Source organism: Cornus florida, unplaced genomic scaffold (assembly GCF_030987335.1).
Source record: "Cornus florida cultivar Cherokee Brave unplaced genomic scaffold, ASM3098733v1 CherokeeBrave_3.0.0_Hap2_Chr10, whole genome shotgun sequence".
NCBI lineage: Eukaryota > Viridiplantae > Streptophyta > Magnoliopsida > Cornales > Cornaceae > Cornus > Cornus florida.
The window spans coordinates 112,708,614-112,732,967 of NW_026775580.1; the positions used below are offsets into that span (position 1 = coordinate 112,708,614).

The 24,354-nt window shown below is 36.6% G+C and overlaps 1 pseudogene; it reads right to left on the reverse strand.

Moving 5' to 3' along the window:
• Window positions 1-18,107: 18,107 nt before the first annotated feature.
• LOC132280467 (small nucleolar RNA R71) lies at window positions 18,108-18,204 on the reverse strand (annotated as a pseudogene).
• Window positions 18,205-24,354: the final 6,150 nt, after the last annotated feature.

Below are 24,354 nucleotides of genomic sequence, written 5' to 3' on the forward strand. Positions count from 1 at the left end.
GCTGACAAGAAACTAAAATGATAATCTAATAATAAACCTCATAATATATTTCCATTAATTAATAAACTCTTCTGATACAACTGAACCTCCAAAATACAACTCGGAAATCCATATTGTGTGGACCCCTAGAAATCCAAACTAAACAAATGACAGTAATAACTGTCTAAATCAGGAAATTGAATCATAAAGGAACTCCTATGTAGCATCGGAAGAATGAAGTAGACTGATCCCCACTTAGCACGAACAACCTCTACTCCTGACGAATACCTGAAAAATAATAGTGGGTCAGACTCACAAACAAGTTCTACTCTACTACAATCTAAGCAAAGATCCGATACACGTATACATCTTAGTCAATCCAACAGTAACTAGTAGTTTGTATATATATATATACACACACACTAAAGGAACCTTACTAGACTATAGGGTTGTCTCAACCTGAATAGTAAGCAACATACAAAACGCACATATAGTGGGCATGAGTACCTAGACCTACCAGGGTACACAACTACACTATATCTCGCTACACATCCCTGGCGATATACACGCCCTAACCACTTATCCTGAGACTCAAGCTCATATCATGGCACCGTACTTATATATATAAAATCTAGTAACCATCCTATCCAGTATAAATTAATCCTCCATAAGTCATTCAACTTGTTCAGCTGACCTGACTTGAATATAAGTAGGACTTAACATTTTAGTTAATCCATTCCCTTATATAATAAATTAATCCTGCATAAGTCATTCAACTTGTTCAGCTGACCTGACTTGAATATAAGTAGGACTTAACATTTTAGTTAATCCATTCCCTTATATAAAATAGGTAGGACTTAACTGATAAGTTAATCCGTCCTTAGAATGCCACCGTCCTATACCGGTGCATTAAACCACACAATCCAACAATCGATGTAACAATTAAGGAAATACATCAAACATTCCAGAAATAAGTATGATAATATGATATCAAGTTATCACATAATATGAATGACTTATTATTTATTTAAACTTTCTATATCATATGTCCTACATAAACTGAATCTTATACATGATGATATTTTATTACACCGTCAAATAAGTATTCTCCATATCCAATTCATCCTACATATTTAATCTCAATTGCTAAAACATTTTAAAAGATTAAATCCATTCGTTTGTTTAAAACATTCAAATAGCAAACATCATTATGATTGAGTCTATTTAAATTTATTTAAACCTAAATCTAGTCCCTATTTAATGTTTAGGAATCCTAGGCATGTTTCTACATTCCATAATTCCACAGATATGAAAAATATATAATTCAAACATGTAAAAATTCACACCATAAATCAAATTAAAATCATCTACTTATCAATTCATAACACAAGAATAGATATGAACCAATTTCATAAAACATATGTTCTAATCCAATTAAACATGCATAATTATTTAATTTTATATGTTTAATAAATTCTGGAATTTCCTAGGCATGTATAGAAACACGAATCAAAAGGAAAGAGATAGAAGAAGAACTTGCCTTAAACTTTCGGATCGAAAATTAAACTTCTTTTTTCTTTATTTTCTCTCTACAGGGTTTTTCTCCTCATTCCTTCCTTTTTCCCCTTCCCTCTCTAACTCTCTCTCTCTCTAGAATATATCACGTAAATATTTCTAACACCCTTTTACAACCTATAGCTATATATTTATATGCTAAATAAAATAACCCTAACCTTTTTCCCAATCCAAGTAAACTTAAAAAAATAAAAATAAAATATTAAACAGGTAAGAAAAATATGTTACGTATATAATTTATGTATATCTTTATTAAATAAATAAATTATACACATCCTATTATTTATTAATGAATTATTCAGTAATACTTAAGTTACCATAATATTATAAAGTAACTTAAAACATAACACGTATCAAATCTATGTATATTTTTATTATTTAAATATAAAACATATACATCAGATTGAATATTACTACCCAAGTTACTATAAATGTAATTAATAAATTACTTTCCCTTTTATATATATTAAAAATGTAAGTAAAATATGTTACGTATATAATTTATGTATATCTTTATTAAATAAATAAATTATACACATCCCATTATTTATTAATGGATTATCCAATAATACTTAAGTTACCATAATATTATAAAGTAACTCAAAACATAACACGTATCAAATCTATGTATATTTTTATTATTAAAATATAAAACATATACATCAGATTAAATATTACTACCTAAGTTATCATAAAAGTAATTAATAAATTACTTTCCCTTTTATATATATTAAAAAAGGTAAGTAAAATATGTTACGTATATAATTTATGTATATCTTTATTAAATAAATAAATTATGCGCATTCCATTATTTATAAATGGATTATCCAATAATACTTAAGTTACCATAATATTATAAAGTAACTTAAAATATTACACATATTAAATCTATGTATATTTTTATTATTTAAATATAAAACATATACATCAGATTAAATATCACTACCTAAGTTACCATAAAAGTAATTAATAAATTACTTTCCCTTTTATATATGTATATTATATATATTTATATATATACATGCACAATTATCCATGGGTAATAATCCATACACATCCAACCTCCTATCCTAAATAGTCCAGGGACTCAATTGGTTGACCCATTACTACTAACCATAACTATAAAAGAAAAATAAAATAAAATAATAAAAGAAAATAAAACATTTAATTTACAATTAATCAAAATACCATTTAAGTACATAATCTAATTAAATAATTAACACATAGACAAATACAAATAATACATAGACACATAATCAAATAATCAAGTAATACCTAATTCAATTAAATACATAAGCAATTAATCAAATAATCAATTAAATAATTAAAAATACAATTAAAACAAATAAATAAATACCGAGACTATCTTTTTAAAATTAGGGGTATTACAGGTAAGGACCTGAGAATGACTTCCAATACAATTGATTATTGATGATAAAATATCTGGTTGCAGCGAGTCTGAGTTTCTTTGCCTCGGTTTTCTGGTTCGGAAGAGTTCCATACTTGAGGTAAGCTTTCAGTGGATCTATCCATCATGGTTCTCATGGAATATATGGGATTACCATTATTTCCTGCCGAGGGCTTATGCTAGGTTCGTCCAGGATGTCAATTGGTACTATCCAGACCAAATCTTCGTTTAAAGAAGATGTTGCTGCAGCCAATTGATCTGCTTCGGAATTCTCATCACGAGGTACTTGGTAGAATTCAATTTGATTGAATCCTCGTGTAGCACTTTCCACAGCCTCTTTGTATGCTTTCATTCTTTCTTCTTTGGGTTAATATTTGCCCGTCACCTGATTCACAATAAGTTGAGAGTCACTAAAAATCTTTAGACACTTTATTTAGAGCTGGTTTGCCAACCGGAGCCGGCGAGGTGGCTTTATTGTTAGTAGCAAGAAAAGTCAGACAGATTAATTGCTACAACTTGGTGCCTTCAGGGGTTGTGATAACTACTCCGGCCCCAGCACTAGTTAGGTTCGAGGAACCGTCTACCCAAAGCTCCCATTGTGGTTCGGGAGGGTCTGGCTCCTCGAGCTTATCTTCATACTCAAGGAGGAAGTCTGCCAATGACTGTCCTTTGTGTGACACCTTTGGTTCATAAGATATATCGAAGGAACGGAGTTCGATTGCCCACTTAGTTATTCTTCTGGATAAGTCTGGCTTGGAAAAAATAACTCTCACGGAATAGTTGGTTAGGACTGTGATGCTATGTGACTTAAAATAGTGTCGAAGCTTACTCTTCGCATACACCAATGCTAGTATGATCTTCTCTGCTTTGCTGTACCGTGTTTCAGTAACTGTCATTGTCTTACTTGTGTAGAAGACTTGATACTGATTTTTTCCTTCTTCTCTGATTAGTACGGTACTTGTAGCAATGCCGGAGATTACTAAATACATAAGGAGAGTCTCACTAGGCTTCAGAGCAAACAGAATTGGAGGTTTAGCCATGTAGCACTTCAATTGATTGAGAATAACTTGCTGTTGAGGTCCCCATATATCTTTGTTCTTGGATCTTATTGTATCAAAGAACGGTTTGTATTTATTTGATAACCGAGAGATGAAGCGGCTAAGAGCTGCGATTCGGCCAGTTAGAACCTGTACTTCCCTGTAAGTTTTTGGTTCTTAATTTTTTATAAGGCCTGAACCTGAGCTGGGCTTATTTCTATTTCTCTCTTGTTGACAATATGGCCGAGGAATTGCCCTGAAGAGACTGCAAAGGAACACTTGAAAAGATTAAGCTTCATGTTATTTTTTGTCAAAGTGTTAAAAACTTCCTGAAGGTGCTAAGATGATCTTCCTTCTTTACACTTTTAACCACCATATCATCAATGCAGGCCTTTACCGTCTTTCCCAGCATCTCGTCGAAGATCTTATTAACGAGACATTGGTAAGTCACACCAGCATTCTTGAGTCCGAAGGGCATGACTCTGTAACAGTAAATGCCTTTCTCTGTTATGAAGGCAGTCTTTTCTTCACCCTCTGGATTCATAGGAATCTGGTTATAGTCAGAATACGCATCAAGGAATGTGAGTCTTTCATAGCTGGTCGTAGCGTTGACCATCTGGTCCATCTTAGGTAATGGAAAGCTGTCCTTAGGGCAAGCCTTGTTGAGATTGGTAAAATCTATTCACACTCTCTATTTTCCATTATTCTTCTAAACTACCACAACGTTTGAGAGCCATTGTGGATAATGCACTTCCGGGATGAAGCCTGCTTGAAGTTGTTTGTTTACTTTTTCAGCAATAATTCGATTGCGCTCAGAAGCAAACCTTCTGTGTCTTTGCTTGACTGGCTTGAACGCCGAATCCACCTTCAAGCTATGGCATGAGATTGAAGGATTGATTCCTACCATATCTAAATGATCCCAAGCAAACACATTCGCGTTCCGTCGAATGACATTAATTAACGCTTCATTTTCTTCGACTATGGGGTAAGAGCCCATATAGGTGACTTTCTGGGGATCGCCGAGGATTACTTTAACAGCCACGAAGGATTCCTCGGTAGGCTTTGTAGCTTCAGCTTCATCCTCCACTTTCAGGTACTTGGGCAGAGGGCTTTATAATTGCTATTTGGACATACTCCCAAGAGTCGTAACTGGTTGGGGCTGCTTAACTACCTTCCTTGCTTCATTCTGTGTCAACATGTAGCATTCTTTGGCAGCGACCTGATCTTTCCAAAGGTTAATAACCTCCTTACCATCCGGAGACATGCATCGCATCACCTAATGAAGGGTAGACGGATTCCCGTTCATTCGATGGATCCAGCCTCTTCCCATAATGAGATTATAAGAAAGATGGATTTCTGTTAGAACAAAGTTCTCCTTTAATGTCCTTTTTACCGCAGTGACGGATAAATCAATCACCCCAAAAGGGTCCTTCTTCATGCCATCAAATCCCATCAAGGGACTGGAGGTGGGTCGACTTAATGATGACGGGATCTCCAGCTGCTCAAAGACCACCTTTGTGATAATATTGGCGCTACTACCTGGGTCTATTAAAACCCTTTTGGTCATGTAATTGCCCACCAAAAGACTGATGACTAGTGGATCCTCGTGGGGGAATTGAACTCTGGATAAATCTCTATCGCCGAACCCAATACTGATACTACCCAAAATGATAGCGTTCACCGATGATAACTTTCTTAGCTTATGGGCTGCCCTCAGTCTGGATCTATATACTTTTTTCTGACTCTTGGTCGTCCTTTGATCTCCCATGTATTGCATGGATGACCTTTGCTTGATTACCTTCTACTTTTCGAGGATTGACCTCCCGAGGCTTCACGTACTCCTTTATTGTGAGGTAGTCTGCCAACTCACCGCTGATTATAATGTTCTCCTCTTGCTGCCTAAGGGATCTGCAATCATTGGTTGTATGCCCATAATCTCTATGATAGGCGCAGTGCTTGCTCTTGTCCTTTTGCTCCAAGGGTTGCTTTATTTGCTGAAGGGCAGCGAATCTCATCTTATTTTCTTGGAATAGCCGAGCCAAGGTTGTGCGAAGAGGTGCGAACCTCTCCTCTGTCCTTTGTCTCTTCTCAGGTACCTGAGTAACCGGTGCTGAGGTGTGCTGGCTTTTTTGACTTTTTAAATTTAAAACTTTGTCCCAAAGCTTATTCTCCACTGTGACAAGGGTGGCATGCTGTAATACCCCTAGTTTTCAAAAAGATAGAATTGGAAATTTTATTTTATTTTTCATTGATTAATTGATTTAGTTATGTGTTAGTTTACTTGATTATTTGTGTAATTGTTTTTAATTACATTCATTGTTTAAGTTAATTAATTAATTGTCGTAATTATGGATTTGATTGTTTTTTTTAATTATTTTAATTGGATTAATTTTGTGATAGTTAATTTAGTTAGTTCTCAACGTGACTGTTATATAGCTTTTCATTGGGTTTATAGTTTTCATAGGCAGCCGTCATTGATTGTAACCTAGGTTTACATGTGGGCCGGGTTATATATGGAGTAGGGTTTAATGTCTAAACCTATATATATGTATATTATAGTGCATTAGGGTTTAAAACAACACAAAACAAAATGTAGGTTTTCTGTAGAACAGAGATACAGTGAGGTATTGATAGACATAGAGGAAGATAAAGAGAGGAGGTCTAGGTTTTGGTCTGGATCAAGGTTGGACCAAGAAGAAGGAAGGAGAGGTGTTTCTGGGTTGAATCAAGGCACTGGAGGAGCAGACTTGCAGTTTAGGACCCAAACATATTATACAGAGACGGTGAATTGGAATTTCAAATCTGAAATTCAAAGGCAAGTTTCTGATCTTCTCTTTCCCAGGAATTTGTGTTCTGTGCATGCTTAGTTATACTCCAGGAATTAAAGTAAGACTTAATGACATCGTTTATACATTTTGTAACAGTATTAAGCATCATTGAATATAATCTGTTTTCATAGTTTTACACGTTCAGCTTAAAATCTGATTGTCAATGCTTTACCAATTGATGTTTAATTCCGTTCTTGTTTGTATAACTCTGTCTTGTGGTTACCCTGGGATGTGAGTGGGATCTTAAAACCTGAAATTAAACATGTTAAATAAGTTTCTAGCATCATGGAATTATATCTGGTTCTCAGTCGACTACAAGTTCAGTCTTTTATATGGTTGCCGTTGTTTCAAACTTTGATCTGTTATTCAACTAAAAGGGGTATGACTTTATCTTGTGATCAATCTGGGATGAGGATAGGACTTTAAAAATCTATAATGAAACTATTTTTAAAGACTGAAAACCACCGGAGTCGGAGAAGATACGCAGACGCAGCCACGACTCTTAAAGGTGAGAGCAGGCTCCAAAAATGGAGGGAGCCTGCTCCCAAAACACAAGAGCCGGCTCTCTAGGGTTGAGAGCCAGCTCTCAACCATCTAGAGCTGGCTCCCAAGGAAGGGGAGCCGGCTCTCCTTGAATAGAGAGGGCTCTTTGAGTTTCAGAGCCTTCTCTTTCTTTTGTTTTTGCGTATACTGAGTTTTAATGGACTGTTTGGCTAAGACTATGTTTCTGAAACTGTTTCAAGGCTACTAAATGATGTAATACACTGCTTAAGATTGATATAAGAATTGAGAAGTAAGCTTAAATCCAGAAATTTGGGATGGAATTAGCCTAAGGTTCAAAGTAAACCTGTAGGAGAAAGGGTTAACATAAACTGGTAATAGCTTACTGTTTTAGGGATTTAAGTTTCTCTGTATGACTTAGAATCATAAATCATGTTTTGCAGTTGAGTTATAAGAATTCTGTTATTTAATTACATATATGCTTAGTTGGGATTAACTGACAATTAAATCTGTTATATATCTCATCTGTTACGACACTGTTTGGAGGAGGTAATTGCATAGTTGGATTCTGTCAATTTAAAGGACTGGGATTTGGATTCTAACTATGTTAGTGGATGCATGATTTAGTTTTACACATGTGAAATTATATCTGTGCTTATTTTGGAATATAGTTGATAACTATTTATACTGTTGGTCAACTATGGTAAATGGAGGATTTGAATGCTATGACTCATATTAGCAAATTTAAATGGTTGGAATGTGATATTTAGGTTCTGTAATGAATGCCAAACATCATGTTATATATACTGAACTGTATTTATGCATATTCTGGATAACTGGACAGTAACAATTATTGTCTTTACAATTATATTGTTTGGAGGATTGTGTGCACCAGTATGGGACGGTGGCATACTAGGGATGTATTAGTAAAACACTAAATCCTACCTATTTTGGAATGAGTTGGATTAACTATAAAAGGTTAAGTCCTACTTATGTGGATGTCTATGCACCGGTATGGGACGGTGGCATATTAGGGACGGTTCAGTTCAAAACACTGAGACCTACCTATATTGGGGATGGATTAGTTCAAACACTAAGTCCTACCTATATTGAAATAAGATGGATTAACTACAAAAGTTAAGTCCTACTTATAACTATGTGTCAGGTCAATAAACTATTTGAATGACACACCTTGAACGGACTTTATATATTTATGTTATGGTGCCATGATATGAGCTTGAGTCTCAGGACTATGGTTAGGGTGCATTTATCGCCTAGGATGGATAACTGGACAGTGGTTTTGTTCCCTGGTAGGTCTAGATACACATAACCACATTACGTGCGATTTGCATGGTTTCTCTACTTAGGCTGAGACATACCTATTAGACTAGTGAGCGTCCTATAGTGTGTAATATATACATATATGGACTACTCTAGATATTATTGAGTCTATTTGATGTACTGCGTATCGGATTTCTGTTTAGATCGTAGTAGATCATGACTTGCATGTGGGCCTGACCCACTCTATTATTTTTTTCAGGTGGTTGACAGTACCAGGCTTAGAGCGTGATCGTGTTGATGCAGATACGGACACTCACTCTTCCGATTACATAGGATTTCCTTTCTATTTTAATGTTGGATTTTAATTCTGTAAATTTATTCAAGGATTTGGGATTAGGGGCCCACTAGGTGGATTCCCGAGTTGTACGGTTTTAAATTATACTTAATTTATTATTTCAAGTTTGAGGTTTCTTATTTTAGATTTCTTTCAGCGTATTATTAATTTATCCTTAAATTCAGTTTTTAATTTCTGCTTGTTTACATATTAATTGTTTGGTATCCCTCGGATCTGTGCTCGGACTTGATCACCCGTGGCTCTAGAATCGAGGGGTATCACACATATTGTGCTCAGTGGGCTACATTCTCCTCAAGTCGGATGTAGAGCTGTGCCCTAGCATTGAAAGTCTGTATATCCGGAGGGGAATATTTGAGTAGGGAGGTATGGAACTTGGTTCCCTGAATCATTGCAAGCTTGAACGTTTCTATTGCAGTCACAGGATGGCAATACGCTATTTCCGAGGCCTCCATGTTAAATCTGGACAAGAAATCCTGTAACGTTTCCCCTTTTTTTTGCCTTATGGTGAAGAGGCTAGCGATACTCTTCTTTTACTTCTTGTTTTCATAGTACTGTGCTAGGAACAAAGTGCACAGAGTTTCGTAGTCCAAGATAAATTTGTGTGGCCTATTCCTGAACCACTCCAATGCAGCTCCTGTTAGGCTAGTCGAAAAAACCTTACATATGATGGATCATTGTGATCGTCCAGAGCCATCTTTTGTGCACAGTGATTGAGGTGACAAGAATGATCTCCTGTACCATCGAACTGGGTAAAGGAAGGCATTGTGAATTTCTTAGGTCTGTCACCAAGGTATATATCATCGGTGAACGGAGTCTTCACTAGAGAGTTCTTATGCTTTCTGGCCATCTTGGCGGGCATCTGAATCCTCAGAAGTCTTTTTTCGTCAAAGGCCTCCTGTACACCTGCGCCATCCAAAATGCTATTAGACCATACCATAAGCTTATGGCTGGACTCGACCTGTTCGTCCTGCGTGCGACGAGGAAGATTGTCCGAAGCAACCGCCTTGGTCCTTGTCCTCTGCTCTTGCTAAACTTCGTTAGGCAGAGCTTTATTGGGCCATGCCCCATTGGCTTGAGGCTCGTTAACTGGAAGAATGTTTTGATTGGGGGAGGTGCTACCGCATCACCTGGTGGTGGCTGTGGTGTCAACTGAGCCATCGTCGTTTGAAGGGTGTTGTTTTGCTATTGAAGCAAGGCATTCTGGGCTACGCTGGCTTCGTTCGCCTCACGAAGCGTTTCGAACTGGTGCAAGAATTCTTCTCGCATCTTTTGCATCAACTCTATCTGTTGATCAGTCGCCGCTGCAGACCCTCCGTTCGACATTCCAGATCGTAATAACAGAAACGATTTGAAGCAAAAGTGGGAGTATATTTCTATACGGTTCCCACAGACGGCGCCAAAGTGTAGGTGCAAAATTTCTCTCTATTAAAATAAATAAAAAGAAAAATACAACTCACTCAAAACAAGCAAATATAATACTCAGAGAAAAACGTATATTGCTCGATGTCTTTTATTAGAGGTCTAAGCCTCTATTTATACACAAGAAGGTGGTAGAATTATGGTAGGACTCGCATTGCTTGTCCTCCAATATACAATGCTCCTTCTTATAATGTTGTTTCCTTTTATACTTCTTTCCATGCCAGTCTTCCCTTTTTATAGATCTTCCTTGTATAGAATTTACCTTCTATGATGAATCCTTCAATTGGCAAGACTCGTTCATTCTTAAATAGCCTGGGCCGAATGTATCTTAAATCAGCTGGGCTTGAATAATGGGCCGGAAAGCGAATGTTAATGATCTTGATCTAAAGAAAGAATCAACTTGGGCTCGTTCTGGATTGGGCGTTTATAATTTGGGCTTGATACAGATTGGGCCCTCATAATATAAAGGATATAAATTTGAGCGTGATGATGTGGATGATCCTCGTTAGAGGGGGATTTTTCCCTCCACACATATACTTGAAAAACTTCATATTTTCTTTTCTAGGTTATACTATACAACCATCAGGACAGTTGAGTCAAATGTTGTGATACATTAAAAATCTTGTGACCCAAAACTTTTTGTACTTTAGCATGATCGACTTAGTCACCCGGGGATTACAATGATGCATCGAATTATTAAAAATTCATATGGGCACCAATTAAAGGATCAAAAAATCCTTTTATCAAATAATCATCTATGTATCGCCTGCTCACAAGGCAAGTTGATTATTAGACTATCCCCTTCAAAAGTCACTGTTGAATCCCCCACCTTTTCACAATGAATTCACATGGATATATGTGGGTCAATTCATCCACCATGTGGACCATTTGGTTATTTTATGGTCTTAATTGATGTCTCAACATGGTGGTCACATGTTTATTTGTTTTCTACTCGTAATGTTGCATTTGCTAGACTCCTTGCTCAAATTATCAAATTGCGGGTACACTTTCCCGATTATCCAATTAAAGCAATCCGTCTTGATAATGCCGCTGAATTTTCTTTTCAAGCTTTTGATGAAAATTGCATGCCAGTTGGAATTAGTGTTGAACATCCTGTTGCACACATTCATACTCAAAATAGTTTAGCAAAATCTTTTATTAAAAGACTTCAGTTAATTGGTTGACCTTTACTGATGCATAAAAAATTACCTGTTTCTGCTTGGAGACATGCCATATTACATGTTGCATCATTAGTTCGCATACGACCAACTGCTTACCATAAATTTTCACCATTACAACTTGTGTTTGGATAAAAACTAAATATCTCTCACATACGAGTTTTTAGTTGTGCCGTATATGTTCCTATTGCACCATCACAACGCACTAAAATGGGTTCTCAACGTAGACTTGGAAGATATATTGGTTTTAATTATCCTTCTATCATTAGATATCTTGAGCCCCTAACAGGTGATGTATTTAGAATGCTATTTACCAATTGTCATTTTAATGAGGTTGTTTTCCCACTATTAGGGGGAGAAAAGAAAATTTCTGTAAGGCATAATGAGATCACTTGGAATGCCTCAACATTATCTCATTTGATCCTCGCACAAATCAATGTGAAAAAGAAATTCGGAGGATTATTCATTTGCAAAATGTTGCAAATCAATTACCTGATTCATTTATTGATACAAAGAATGTAATAAAATCACATATACCAATTACAAATGTTCTAGCAAAAATTGATGTCACTTTGGGACAATCTGTCAATGTTGCAGCAAATGCATCTAGAATAAAGTTGAAACGTGAAAGACCAGTTGGTGCAAAAGATGTTCCTCGCAAGATGAAAACACAAAGAAAAGTTGGTGCTCCTAAAGAGGCTGCAAAAGAGCAATAGAAATATCAATAAATCTTGAATTATAACCCTTGATGAGGTCCAAATACCTAAAATTGATGAAATGATAAGCCTTAATAAGGCAAAGACAGTAAATGATAATAATGTGGCCTTTGATGAGGCACATGCCCTTGATGAGACAATGGTACCTGAAAATGATGAGATCTCACTAAATTATGAAATAAGATGGAATAGAAATGAAATTGTTGTTGACAACTTATTCTCTTATTCCGTTGCTCTTGATATTGAAAATGATGATCCGGAACCTCGAAACGTCGAAGAATGTCGATGAAGAAATAATTGGCCGAATTGGAAAGAAGCAATACAGGCTGAGCTAAGTTGATTAGCTAAACGAGAAGTATTTGGACCAGTTGTCTGAACACCGGAGGGTGTTGAGCTTGTTCGATACAAATGGGTATTTGTACACAAATGTAATGAGAAAAATGAAATTGTGAAATACAAAGCTCAGCTGGTAGCACAAGGTTTCTCACAGAGACCTGATATTGATTATGAGGAAACATACTTTCCGGTAATGGATGCAAAAACTTTTAGATTCATAATACATTTGGCAGTCACAGAAAGATTGCATATGCATCTAATGGACGTGGTAATGACATACTTATATGGATAACTAGATAATGATATTTACATAAAGATTCCTGATGGTTTCAAAATGCCAAATACAAAACCACGTAGTATGTATTCAATAAAATTACAACGATCTTTGTATGGATTGAAGCAATTGGGGCATATGTGGTACAATCGCCTTAGCGAGTACTTAATAAAAGAAGGGTATGTGAATAGTAATATTTGTCCATGCATTTTTATTAACAAAACAGAATCAGGTTTTGCTGTTGTTGCAGTATATGTTAATGATTTGAATCTGGTGGGAACTTCTCTAAGAGCTCTTAAATATTTCCACTTATTTAAAAAAAGAATTCGAGATGAAATATCTCGGAAAGGCAACTTTTTGTCTTTAACTACAAATTGAACATTTATCAAGAGGAATCCACATCCACCGGTCAACATATATAGAGAAGATTCTGAAGCATTTTTATATGGATAAAGCCCATTCTTTGAGCTCACCAATGGTTGTCCAATCACTTTATGTTAAAAAAGATCCTTTTCGACTTCCAGAAGATGACGAGGAACTCCTTGGTCCAGAAGTACCATATCTTAGTGTAATTGGTGCTCTTATGTGTCTTAAAAATTGCACACGACCTGACACTATTTTTTCAGTCAACTTATTAGCAAGATACGGTTCTACACCAGCCTATAGACATTGGAATAGAGTCAAACACATATTGCGATATCTTCGTGGAATAATTGATATGGGATTGTTTTATTTAAAAAAATTAAAATCCCAATTAATTGGATATGCAGATGATGGTTATCTCTCTGACCCACATCAAGCTCGATCACAAATAGGGTATGTGTTTACTTGTGGTGGCACTGCTATCTCATGGCGTTTTATGAAACAGACATTGATTGCCACTTCTTCAAACCATTTTGATATACTCGTAATTCACGAGGCCAGCAGGGAATGCATTTGGTTACGATCCATAATCCATCACATTAGATCAACATGTGGCTTCTCATCAATAGATAGCCCCATAATATTATATGAAGATAATGTTGCATGCATTGCACAAATGAAAGAGGGTTATATCAAAAGTGATAGGATGAAACACATCTCACCAAAATTCTTTTTCGCACATGAACGCCAAAAGAATGGTGAAATTGATATTCAGTAAATACGTTCATGTGAAAATTTAGCAGCCCTGTTCACTAAGGCACTGCCAACCATGGGGTTCAAGAAATTGGTTCACAGCATTGAGATGCGATAACCTAAAGATCTTTGATAAGTACACAAAACCTATTATTTTATGCACCAAAATAAGCTTTTAATTAGATTTTTATATTATTTAAACATTCTTATATGCTCATTTTGTGTTTTATAGGTGTTAATGTGTGAAAAAGAAGAAAAGAAAGTAAAAATCAGCATGCCACATCATCATCTGCAATATATATATATATATATATATATATATATATATATATATATATTGAAAAGAGAAAGAAGAAAAGAAGAAAACAAAACAAAACAAAATGAAGAAAGTGTGTGCACGTGAAGAAGAGAAAGGAGGAGAGAGAAAGAAGAAAAGAAAAGAAAAGAGAGAAAGAAGGAAGAAGTCAGCAAGGGTAGGCAGGAAGCAAATGAAATGGTCAGTGCAGTAAATAGCAGCTAGATGGCGTGAAGGAAATGAAGAAACAGTTTGGGCCATCATCACATCCTATAAGTGAGTGCCTTCCTTTGGCTATAACAGACACACTTAAGAGGCAAATGACGAGGGGAGTTAGAGATAGAGTTTGATAGATTTAGAGAATTATAATTTATTTCTTTATGTAATTTTCTTTAAAGTTTGTTTAATTTAATGCAAATTATGTTCACAAGTTTCATTTTCATTTAATTTCTAAATCGAATGTTTAATGTTTTATAATTGTAATTTCATTTTCGTAGTTCGTGACAAATCTCAAAATCAATATTTTTAAATCTCTTGTTCGGAAATAGAAACTCACCTTGAATGCGTGGTTCGACCCTACTTGTCATTAGACATTTTTAATTAAATGGTTGTAGGTATTTTATATGTTGATATGGAGTGTATTTGACAACGACAAGTCTATAAATACATGTCTATCAAATGGCGCCGTTGCCGCTTCAAAGTTGAGTTAAAATTTTTGGACCCATTTTTATTCTATCTTTCATCTATTTTCTATTTTTATTTTGGTCATTTTATTTTTATTTTTTGTTTTCTGTTTCTTGTGTTATTTCGGAAAAAAAAAAAAAAAAAGTTGTCCATTGTTACTGGTGTTTTATTCTTCAAACCCAGTACATCAACATGCCCATTTTTCAGTTCAAGCATTGTTCAAACTGAAAGTCAATCTAGTGACAGGAAAAAAAAAAAACCCAGTTTGAGAGACATTAAACTCGCTAGTGTTTGTTTGGTTTGTTTTCATCATTATATATATATATACATATATATATATATATAGTATGTTTCTCAAACCCAGAACAAGAATGCAGTGATAAAAAAAATAAATAAAAAATAAAAAAACTTTCAAAACCCAGAACAAGAAGCTTGGCTTCTCCTTGTTTCGCACCGTCCGCCGTCCACCTTGCTCGCAAGCTCACTGCCTTCTGATCATCCGAACCAAGTTAGTAGCCGTGCTCACCGCCAGTCCGTTCCAGTCGCCATCCACATCGCCGCAAGCATCCAAGCTCGCCAGTGCCGCGAGCAGCCGTGAACGAGTCCTCACAAACCGCAGAGCCATCCACAGCCGGCTCTCCGCCGCGAGCTCTCCACCTCCAAGCTCGCCGTGCCCATCATGGCCGAACCACAGTTCAACCGCCGTCAGCCACTGCCCAAGCCCGCCATCACAGCCGCCGTCCTTCCCCATCTCATCCAAGCTCGCCGCCGAGTCATCCGCGGCCAAGCAGTCCTTGTCACCACAGCCGCAGGTCCTCCATCGCCGGCCGCTTTCTAAGCTCGCTCCCGCGAGCCTCTAGCGAACACCGATTCGTAGACCCGCTGTCCACCTTGCCCCGCAGCTCACAGCCAAGCTCGCTGTCGCCGGCTGCCCATCTCATCCTCGCTGAAACTCTTCCGGGTTTGGGTTTGACAAGCCACATATATGATATATGTATGTATTATATATAATATAGAGAAAATTACATATAAATGGAGTTAAAGTTTCATATTTACTTAGCGGTTGAGTCAAAGTTCCATATTTCTCTAAAATGGATTGCTGAGGTGGCACATAATTTTTTACTATTTAGAAATTGTGATGCCTAAAATACCCTTCCGCGAAGGTACTATTTTTTCTTCGAAGGTATTACTTTTTTGAACTGAAGGTACTACTTTTTCTCCGAAGGTACTACTTTTTTGAACTGAAGGTACTACTTTTTTGAACTGAAGGTACTACTTTTTTATTAGGGAAGGGCATTTTAGGCACCACAATTTTTTAAACAGTAAAAAATCATGTGCCACCTCAGCAATCCATTTTAGAGAAATATGGAACTTTGACTCAGTCTCTAAGTAAATATGAAACTTTGACTCCATTTATATGTAATTTTCCCTATAATATATCTTATATAATATATATATATATAGTTTTAAAGGCCCATATCTCTCTGTTTGGCTACAAGTGTAACACTGTCCTAGTTCAGGACCTGGACAAGAATCTAAACTGGTTCTGTTGTAAACCAGTTTAACCAAAACCAAAAAATAAAAAAATAAAAATAAAAATTGCCGATTCAAATTGGGGACTTATTTTGGAACATTCAAAAGCTTGGATATTTTTATTGGAGCACATGTGGAAAAAACGATAAACAATAGCTTTGTCTTCTAAGTAAGTAACTCATATTTTTATACCGCGAATCTTCCGTTAGCGGTTTCATATATATATATATATATATTTTAGATTAAGAAAACTTAGTTTTTTTAGGTGATTAACTTTTTGCATGCAAATTTTAGGATAGAATAACTTAGACGTAACCTTAGGTTCACAATTTCTTCTATTTTATTTTATTTTATTTTTGTATTTCTTTATCTCTAAAAAAAAAATAATAATAATAAAAAAAAATCACACACTCACTCCTTTTTTATTTTTATTTTATTGATTGTCTTATTTGTACATCTTTTAATTAGCATTTGCATAAGATACTTAAGGGCAAAACCCAAACAAGATATGGTCGGGATTTCATCACCCGTTTTCCGTGGCCCACACAAATCATTAAATCCTTGCATTTGTCAAACCCGAGCCAAATTTAATTTAATTTTAAAATCAAGTAGACATTGGCCATAGGGTTTTTCACATAGCTCATAGGATCCTCTTGGACAGAATTAATTTTTGGTCACTCCAATTAGAACCTTCCAACTCGACAGTGTCTAAAGGTATGGGCGTACCGTCATTAAGCAGGCCTCGTCCTCCCCACACTTCCTGGAAACTTCCCTGGTTGTCTTGTTGGCAAGCCTTAATTGATAAACCTTTAATTGTTCTAAAAGAGAGTATGAGCTTTTTCATAGGAGCTTTAATTACTTTAGAAAAAAAAAATCCTCATCTTTGAATTTAAGCTCAAGATTAAAAACCCAAAAATATTTGTGTGGTTTGTGTTATCACTCCAGTGTCTAGCCCATTTTTAGGATCTAATTCTCAAGGGCTTTCCCTTAAAAAAAAAAAAAAAAAAAAAAAAAAAATTGTGTGTGTGCTCTTTGGTGTCCGTTTTGTATGCCCAACTGGTTAAGAGTTAGCAAACGGTTAATCCGTTATTCTAGTGATCCTTCAATCATTGCTTTGGAGAAAGCATTCTTATTTTCTTCCAAATCCAATTATTCTCCAATGGATCCACTTGTTCAACCAGTTCCACCACTTGTTCCACCAGCACAATCGGTTGTCCCACCTGCTCCTAGAACTTTGAATGACTATTTTGCCCCTATCACAGCCAATCCACCTAATTGTATTGTTCTTCCTCTAGTCGGACCTCAATTTGAGATTAGAGCTCATATCATTAATATGTTGCCTAAATTTCATGGATTTGAAAGTGAATAACCTTATGGCTATTTAGGGAAGTTCCTAACCATTTGCAGTACTTTCAAAAATCAGCATTTAGATGATGAAGGTGTCAAATTGCGTCTGTTTCCCCTATCCTTAGATGATAAAGCTTCCTCATGGTTTAACTCTCTTCCTCCAAACTCCATTAGATCCTGGGATGAACTTGTTAAAAAATTCATGAACAAGTTTTATCCAATGCAAAAAACAGAGTTAATGAGAGATGCCATAAGCACTTTCAAAGGGAAAAATGAAGAACAATTCCATTAAACTTGGGAGCGTTTTCATGATTTACTTCTCAAATGCCCACATCATGGCTTTGAGAAACCACAATTGGTTCATTCTTTCTATAAAGGGCTTTCTCCTACTAACCGAACCATGATTGAGTCAATGCATCAAGGAAAGTTTAAATCCCAAACTCCTGAAGAAGCTTATGCTTTCTTAGAAGAACTTGCCGAGAATGCCCAAAGTTGGAATTGGAACCCTTGTGATGACGAATTCTCTAGGAATGATCCCGCCAAAAGAACATCCAATCCTTTTGAGATCAAACCCGAACCTGAATTCAAATCAGTAATGCAAAGTTTAGCTGACGGAGTTAAATATTTGAATAAAAATTTTGATGCCTTTGTTCTTATGTCCGCATCTTCAAAATGCAATGTCTGTTCAAGTTCATCTCATCCCACTGAGGCTTGTCCGATTTACTGTACATCTGAACCTTCAGATGCACAAGTTTGTGCCTTTAATACCTATAGGAAACCGACGGCTAATTCCTTTAGTCAGACGTATCATCCTGATATAAGAAACCATCCAAATTTTTCGTGGCGACAAAATTTGCCTCCACAAAACTTAGGTGGTCCTCCAGGTTTCCAAGGTAATCCCAGTAGGCCAGCACAACCTCAAGGTCCTCTTGTCCCTCTAGGATATTTTCCTAGGAACAATCAGTTCAACCAAAATAGAGAACTTGCAATTGATCCAATGAGCAATTATGTTGCTTCTGCCCCACAGCACCACCGTGCTACCAATTATGAGGACACTCTGAAAATGCTTGCCCTTAATCTTAATCAATCTAACAAGCAATCAGATCAAAGAATTCAAAAGTTAGAGAGTCACTTTGACCTCTTAACTCAGAGTCAACTCCAATTTTAGCAATCTATCCAAAGTCAGTTGACACAACTCACTTCTGCACTGTCTGAAAGACAAAAAGGTACCTTGCCTAGCCAACCTAAAATTAATCCAAGAGGCAAAGAAGTGAATCACATTGGAATTTCTCCTCCCACTGACCAATCAAATAATCAAGTGAACTCCATCTTAACCCTTAGGTCAGGGAAGAAAGTCAATAACCAAGTTGAGTTACCCACCCAAGCTACAAGTGCACCATCCAAGTCTAGTGCATCAGATCCACCCAACACCAAAGAGGACCAAGGTTCCAAATCTGATCCAATCCATCTTCAATCTTATGTTCCCCCCACCCCATTTCCTTCTCGACTAGTCAACAAAAAGAAAGAGTCACAATACAGTGAGATCTTAGATATTTTTCAAAATCTTCAGATTAATATTCCATTTCTTACTACTATTAAACAAGTTCCTTCTTATGCAAAGTTCATCAAAGATTTAGTCAAAAGGAAAACTAACATCCCAAAAGAAGATTTCATAGCCCAAAATTGTTCTTCCTTCCTACAAAATCAAGCTGTGGTTAAGCATAAAGACCCTGGGAGTCCAACTGTCATTTATAGGATTGGAGAAAAGTTTGCTGACCATGCTTTGTTGGATCTCGGTGCTAGTCTGAATTTGTTACCATATTCAGTTTATTTGGAGCTAGGCTTGAATAATTTGAAGAAAACTGATGTTAGGATCCAATTAGCTGATCGTTCTGTCAAAATTCCAAGGGGTATAATTGAAGATGTGATAGTGAAAATAACTGATTTCTATTACCCGGTTGATTTCATTGTTCTAGATACCCAACCTACCCAAGGTACGCAAATTCCTATCATCTTAGGTCGACCATTTTTAGCTACCGCTAATGCTGTGATCAATTGTCGAAACGGTAATATGACTTTAACCTTTGGGAACATGAAATTGGAAGTTAATGTATTTAAATTAATGAAGTAACCCCCTGACTTAGATTCCATTGAAGAAATTTGTCTCATTGAGTCATTAGCCGCTCACACCTTTGAGCACTCTTACCTTGAGGATCCACTCCAACAGTGTTTAGCACATTTTTGTGATGAGTTTGATGCGGATAGTTATATTGGTGAGGTCAATGCTTTACTCGATTCCACTCCAATCTTTGAACCATCAAAGATTAGGTTTGAACCATTATCTGTTCCCGCTACCACTGCTCTTGAAACTAAGAAGAAGCCACCCAAGGTTGAACTAAAGCCTCTACCTAAGTCTTTAAAGTACTCTTACCTAGGTGAGTCCGACACTTTTCCCGTGGTAATTGCTTCAGACTTAACTACCCATCAGGAAACCCAACTTCTTAAGGTTTTTAGGGAAAATCGTGCAGCCATAGGGTGGTCCATTGATGATATTCGCGGCATTAGTCCTTTAGTGGTTCAACATCGTATTCATTTAGATAATGATGCAAAAACCTATAGGCAACCCCAAAGGAGACTTAACCCTAATTTAAAGGAAGTTGTTCGTGCTGAAATTATCAAACTTCTTGATGCCGGTGTCATCTATCCTATTTCTGATAGTCAGTGGGTAAGCCCCATTCATGTTGTCCCTAAAAAATCAGGCATCACCGTCGTATCCAATAGCCATAATGAATTGGTTCCTACTCGTGTCCAAACTGGATGGCGAGTTTGCATTGATTATCGAAAGCTCAATACTGTCACTCGAAAGGATCATTTCCCTCTGCTTTTCATTGATCAAATGTTAGAAAGATTAGCCGGTCAATCCTTTTATTGCTTCTTAGATGGTTACTCTGGGTATAATCAAATCCCTATCCACGTTGATAACCAAGATAAGACCACTTTCACCTGTCCATTTGGCACATTTGCTTATCGTCGCATGCCTTTTGGTTTATGCAATGCACCTGCTACATTTCAGCGGTGTATGATGAGTATTTTTAGTGACATGGTTGAAAATTTTCTTGAAATCTTCATGGATGACTTCTCTGTATTTAGTTCATCATTTGAGCAATGTCTTCACCACCTTACTCTTGTTCTTCAGCGTTGTCGTGACACTAACTTGGTTCTTAACTGGGAAAAGTATTATTTCATGGTTAAAAAAGGAATTGTTCTCGGTCATAATATCTCCGCTGCAGGAATTAAGGTAGATCAATCCAAAGTTGACCTTATCTTGAGTTTACCCATTCCCAAAACTGTTCGGGATATTAGAGCTTTATTAGGTCATGCTGGTTTTTACCATCGTTTCATTAAAGATTTCAGTAAGATAGCAAGACCTCTCACCCATCTGTTAGGGAAGGATATACCCTTTGAGTTTACCGATGCTTGCCACTCTGCTTTTGAACAATTAAAGTCAGCTCTCACCACCGCACCCATCATCCGTTCGCCAGATTGGAACTTACCTTTTGAAATCATGTGTGATGCATCGGATTATGCAGTAGGAGCTGTCTTAGGTTAAAAAATTGAGAAAGCACGACAAAACCCTAAATGATGCCCAAACCAACTACTCCACCACGGAGAAAGAGTTGTTAGCCGTCGTGTTTTCTTTTGACAAATTTCGCTCCTATTTGATCGGTTCCAAGGTCATTATCTATACCGATCATACTGCATTATGACATCTTTTGTCCAAAGCAGATGCCAAACCTCGGTTGATCTATTGGATCTTACTTCTTCAAGAGTTTGACCTTGAGATTTGTGATAAGAAAGGCTCCGATAATGTGGTGGCCGATCATTTGTCCCGTCTTGTTGTTGAGTCCATTACTGAATCCATTCCAATCTCGGATGCTTTTCCGGATAAACAATTATTTGCAATAACTCATGCCCCATGGTATGTTGATATTGTCAATTATATTGTGACAGGTCAAATTCTTTCCACTTGGTCCAAACAGGAGAGAGATAAATTCCTAGCTAAGGTTAAGGAATATTTTTGGGACGACCCCTACTTGTTCAAATATTGTCCAGATCAAATCATTCGTAAGTGTGTCCTTGAGATAGACCAAGGGTCTGTCATTTCCTTCTATTATGATTAGGCCTGTGGAGGCCACTTTAGCTCTAAAAGAACCGCTGCAAAAATCTTGCAGTCAGGATTTTATTGGCCCACCCTTTTTAAGGATACCCACACCTACTGTTTGGCTTGTCATAGATGCCAATTGTTAGGTAAGATTACCAAGCGTAATGAATGGCCCCAACAACTCATTCTAGTTGTTGAAATTTTTGATGTTTGGGGTATTGATTTCATGGGACCCTTTCCTTCCTCATATGGATGTCTTTACATCCTTCTAGCTGTTGATTACGTGTCTAAATGGGTAGAAGCCTAAGCCACCAAGACAGCCGACCATCGAGTTGTGGTGCATTTCTTCAAAGACTTAATTTTACCTAGGTTTGGTACACCTCGAGCCATTATAAGTGATAATGGTTCACATTTTTGCAATAAAGTCCTTGGAAGTTTATTGTCCAAATATGGTATCACTCACAAAGTGGCCCTATCATATCACCCACAAACCAATGGTCAAGTTGAGGTATCCAATAGGGAAATCAAGCAAATACTGGAAAAAACAGTTAATCCTACACGGAAAGACTGGACCTTCCGGCTTCAGGATGCTTTGTGGGCATACCGGACTGCTTACAAGACCCCTATAGGAATGTCCCCATACCGTTTGGTTTATGGAAAAGCCTGTCATTTGCTAGTAGAGCTAGAACACCGTGCTTATTGGGCCATTAAGGCCATGAATTTCGACTTTGATAAAGCTGGTGAACATAGGAAACTCCAGCTTGATGAGTTGGAAGAAATTCGAAATGATGCCTATGAGAGCTCCAAAATGTATAAAGCCAAAACAAAGTCGGAACATGACAAGCACATTCTTCGAAAGGATTTCTTCCCCAGACAAAAGGTTCTTTTGTATAACTCCCGTCTTCAATTGTTTCCTGGGAAGTTACGGTCACATTGGTCTGGCCCATACTTTGTCAAACATGTGGCAAGTCATGTTGCAATTGAGGTACAAGACCCCACGACTGGGGAATTGTTTAAAGTTAATGCTCCTCGCTTAAAACCTTTCCTTGAGCTCGAGTCTCATGAAATTGAGGAAATTCTCCTCATCGATCCTGTCTATTCGGATTGATCTCTCTGGGGGTACTATCCCCCTTGCGTCTGGCTGAAGACGTTAAACTTAGCGCTCCTGGGAGGTAACCCAATTCCTTGTTTCTATTTCTTTAGCTATGCTTATATTTTGTTTGGGGGTACAATCTATCATAATTTCAGAACATTTGGTCTCTCTTTTGCAATGACTATCTACAAGGATTGTAGTATTGTACTTCAGAAGCACCAAATCCATTAAGGTAATTCGTTCCAATTTTTCTTTTTCTCCAGTGGTACATTGTCCATTTCATTCACCACTTTTCAGTGTTCTATTTTTCAAACACTAGGGACAGTGTTTTATTTTGTTTGGGGGTAGGACAGATTTATCAAAACATGTACCTCTTTTGAAAATCTTTTTACAAAAAAAAAAAAAAAAAAAAAAAATTCATGTTTTTTCTACTTTGTGAAAGTTAAGAGATGTCATTATTCTAGATTGAGATTGAGCTTGTTACTTAGGTGATATAATGATAGACATTACACCATGAGAATTTAGAAGTAGAAATATTTTTGCATAAAGTCGCAGCTTGAAAGAAAGAGTGAATAATCTCCCAAGAATCTAGACATCTATTACTGGAGACTTAAAACCATGTGAGCTTTCGTGCCTTTCATCTTTTTAGAGAGCTTTATGCTAACTCCGAGTCACAAGATGGCTCAAATTTCTTGGATAGTGCGATAAATTTTTTTTGTTAGTCTCATAATCCTTCATCTTGGTGGATCATTGAGAATGAAATCACATCGAGTTAAGAGAAACATAAGTTTTCTAGTGTACTATGTACTATCATACCTTCATTACCTCTTGTAATCTTATTATTTTTTCTGAGAAATGTCAGGGATGACTGTATGTAAAAGAAAAAGGGATCAAGAAGTCATTTATATCCTCTTCAAAAAAAAAAAAAAAAAAAGAAGAAGAAGAAGAAAAAGAAGAAAGAAGAAAATGAAAAAGAAGAAGAGTAAAGTATCTCTTTCAAGTATTTTGAAGACTCCTCATTCTCAGAAACATTTATGTACAAATTGAGCTCAATCATATTTTTAGAAAAGGTATGATAGTGCATAGTAAATAAGAAGGCGTTATGGTGGGTAACTCGACATTCTCTCAAAAGTGATCAACATTCCTGTCATGAGACTCTTCTATTTTATGTATCGGTCCTTCAAATAATTAGTATGTGAGCTTGATTTTACTTTGGAAACAGAGTTCCTACTCACAT